The sequence below is a fragment of the Myotis davidii genome, unplaced genomic scaffold, assembly GCF_000327345.1.
Source record: "Myotis davidii unplaced genomic scaffold, ASM32734v1 scaffold89, whole genome shotgun sequence".
Lineage (NCBI taxonomy): Eukaryota > Metazoa > Chordata > Mammalia > Chiroptera > Vespertilionidae > Myotis > Myotis davidii.
The window spans coordinates 4,338,031-4,342,054 of NW_006300372.1; the positions used below are offsets into that span (position 1 = coordinate 4,338,031).

The following is a 4,024-nucleotide window of genomic DNA, read 5'->3' on the forward strand; positions in this document are numbered from 1 at the left end:
TAAATAAATGCTGAATGGATGAAAGAATATGCCTTTTCTCATTGCATTGAGCATCCTAGGTGTTTTTAAAAGCTATTTATGCATTTGTCTTGTCTTCAAAAGTAGATTGGGTACTATGGAGGGCAGGGATGAGCCATTATTCTTATTTGTATAATGTTCATAGAGGCTTAAACAAGAGTGTTTGACTTGAGAATTTGTGTGCTTTAGATTGTGGGCATGCCAGGGGTGGGTCTGTGGACAGAACCAGGGTCTGTTTCCCAGCCTGTTGTTAACGATGACGTTCAGAGACCTTTGCACTTCCTAGGAAGGAGTGGGGTTACGTAAGGCAAGCTGAATGACTACCGGACAAACACCCTCCTTCCCCCCTACCCCATCCACTCTCCACCCAGTACCTATTCACATTTGTAGTGTCTCAGCTTGTTTGTCACACATCCTTACTCTAGTAGCTTACCCTTCCGATAGCACTAATAACTTTTACCACTTTGCATTTCTTTATACAGCCACTCTCTTTTCCTTCCACTCCCTGAGGTCCCTGACTGCCTTCATTCTTCATTGCATCCCAGAACTCAGCATGATTGCTGACATATAGGTGGCACTGAATGGATATTGTTTGGATGAAGGAATGACTACCCAGCACATTAACTTTTGACTACATTTTAATTAGTTAATCCCCATTGCTTAGCATTACCACCATCACAACTTGGATTACAACTTTAATCCAAGGTGAAAGATTTGGTATGGGGGAAATGGAGCTGGGCATCCTATAAAATAAAAGGGTAATAGGCAAATTAACTGAACAGCAGAATGACTGGTCACTATGATGCACACTGACCACCAGGGGACAGACACTCAACACAGGAGCTGCTCCCTGGTGGTCAGTGTGTTCCCACAGGGCTCATGGCTGGCGAGTGCAGGGGCAGTGACAGGAGCCTCTCCAGCCTCCGCAGCAGCTCCCCATGGGCCTTCAGTTGGACATCCCCCGAGGACTCCTTGACTGTGAGAGGGCGCAGGCTGGGCTGAGGGACCTCCCCACCCCCCTCAGTGCATGAATCCCTTGCACTGGCCTCTAGTTTCTAAATAATGGTGTACTCTACATTACAGTAACCTTAAACCCAATACTAAATTTTCTATTAACGTCACTAAATGTTACCCAATACCGACTCTGGTTTCTTCCTTTAATTTCTTTTACTGGGGTGGCCCTTCTGAGCCTTCCAAGGCCTCAGGTTCATCATTTGCAAACCATCATGCACGTCGATTGGGAGGAAGGATCAGGCATTACAAAGTCAGCTCAGGAAAAAACAAAACAAAACGAAGTCAGCTGAGGACCGCCAGAGGTAACACACCACACACCTTTAAGAGGACGCTTCTCGTCTCCCACAATATCTGAATGCCTCGGGACCACAGTTTCCAAGGTCCGATTTCACTTTTGATTTGAGCTCTCAGCCACTGACTAATATGCCTTGAACTTGTGGTGAGAATTCTGCCCTTTAACAAAAAAATCCCCACTGTCCGCAGCAGAGAGATGCAAAGACTTAATGGCCATGTCAGGCCTCGTTTTCTGCGGTTACACTGGGCGAATAGTTAGACTTCAGCTGTCGTTTTGGATCAAACGATGCGCAAGGATACCCGGATCCATTTTAAATGACAAGGTTTGAGCCTGCGCATTAACCTCAGGAGGACCAAGGTCTGTCTTTCCTCTACCTGAGACGTGAGGCAGGTCATCAACAGGGAAGAACCGCCTGTGTAGGGGCGGCTGGTGGGGCAGGGACACCTGGACAATGGAAGGGAGGCCCTGGCCACAGCAGCAGTTCTGCTGGCGATGGGCCTGCGTCCAGGCTGACAGGGATGTCAAGGGTAGTTCCCCAGGGGCCTTGCATCTTTAGCTGTCCCTCCTCAGAGGCGCTGGCCTCTCTGCTCACTGCTTATCCCTCCTTCCGCCCTCTCCCCAGGATCCCTCATCACGAACTCATCGAAAATGAGTCTGTTTTTATCATCTGCCTGTATCATCCCTGGTGGCCAGAGCGGTAGCTGCTAAAAATACTGCCAAGACACAGAACTGGCTGGAGAACCTGGCTATGATAATCAACTGAACGTTGCCTCTGTGTCATTTCTTCTTTGCCGACTCCGTCCACACCTTTGGAAACCTCTGGACCTGCTGGGGCTGGACCCCAACATTAGTATTTGAGAAGCAGGGCATCAAAGAAAGACAAGGGTCAGCCAGAACAGCCTCACCATGTCGTCTTCGCCGTCGCCGGGCCAGCAGGTGCAGACCCCGCAGGCGATGCCCCCTCCCCCACAGCCGTCCCCGCAGCCCAGCCAGCCCAGCTCACAGCCCAACTCCAGCATCAGCCCCAGCCCTGCCCCATCCCCCAGTAGCTTCCTACCGAGCCCCTCATTACAGCCCTCCCAGGGTCCAGTGACAGCGCGCACTCCGCAGAACTTCAGTGTCCCCTCCCCTGGACCTTTAAACACCCCTGTAAACTCCAGCTCAGTCATGAGCCCAACGGGCTCCAGTCAGGCCGAGGAACAGCAGTACCAGGACAAGCTGAAGCAGCTGTCCAAGTACATCGAGCCCCTACGCCGCATGATCAACAAGATCGACAAGAATGAAGACAGAAAAAAGGACCTGAGTATGATGAAGAGCCTTCTGGAGATCCTGACTGACCCCTCCAAGAGGTGCCCTCTGGAAACTCTGCAGAAGTGTGAGATTGTCCTGGAGAACCTCGAGAGTGACATGGCGGTGCCCACGCCCCCACCACCCCCGGGACCACCAACCAAGCAGCAGTCCTTGTGCCAGCCGCTCCTGGATGCCGTCCTGGCCAACATCCACTCACCCGTCTTCAACCATTCCCTGTACCACACATTCGTGCCAGCCATGACGGCCATCCACGGCCCACCCATCACGGCACCGGTGGTGTGCGCCCGGAAGCGTAAGCTTGAAGAGGATGAGCAGCAGAGCATCCCCGACGTGCTCCAGGGGGAGGTGGCCCGATTAGACCCCAGGTTCCTGGTGAACTTGGACCCTTCTCACTGCAGTAACAACGGCACCGTCCACCTGATATGCAAGCTGAATGACAAGGATCTCCCGATCGTGCCGCCCCTGGAGCTCAGTGTGCCCGCTGACTACCCCGCCCAGAGCCCGCTGTGGATCGGCCAGCAGTGGCAGTATGACACCAGCCCCTTCCTGCAGTCGGTGCACCAATACATGACCTTGAGGCTGCTGAAGCTCCCCGATAAGCACTCCGTTACAGCCCTGCTCCACATCTGGGTGGAGAGCATCCACCAGGCCTGCCTCTCAGCTACCTAGCCACCACCACGGCTGCATCTCGGGCTGCCAGCCCACCAGGGACCACGGGTCGGCTGGCAGCCTTGTTGGGGCCACAGAGGACACACACCTTGTGTCGGACCCTTGTAGGTGTTGGCTCCCTAGAGAGCCTGGGCTTAGGTTAGCTTTCCTGTTTTTATCTTCTGCCTTGGGGACCTACCAAGCGTTCCCCACACTTGAACCGGACGGGACAGGTAGCGGGTGGGACAGGGGCTCTGGAGTCCGCTGTGTTAGGAGTGGCAGACACTCCCGGGGCCTGCGCTCCTCAAGCTGCTGTCCCTTTGGCACCTGCAGAGCCCCTGTCCTCCCTGTCTCCGGGGAGAAGCCAGGGCCCTGCTTCAGCCCTTGTGTGTGTGTGTGTGCCAGAAAACACCCCCCGTTTCTGTAGAAAACCCTGAAGACACACAGAATTCACTGCTCAGTGTTGGGTTCATATGGGGCCTGTGGTAGGGAGGCTCCTGCATCCAGGGGCCCCCGTGTGTCTCGGAAGGAAGTCTGGCCCGTGAATAGTTTCAAGTTGCCACTACCAGCTGGACCTCACACCTCATAGCAGGTTCCCTTCAAGCCCTGGGGCCTGCTCCCTCAGGTCCTGGGGAGCAGAGAATTCTGGGGGAACCCTGTCCCTGGCACCATGTGTACTAGCTGGGCTCACTTTTGGGTCAGGGTGCCATCCTCTGGACCTGGTATCCTCAGAGCCAC

General features: G+C 54.0%; 1 pseudogene; it reads left to right on the top strand.

The window, feature by feature from the left end:
* The window catches only part of LOC102757879, a 21,874-nt pseudogene extending 18,178 nt beyond the window's left edge, over positions 1-3,696 (top strand).
* Positions 3,697-4,024: the final 328 nt, after the last annotated feature.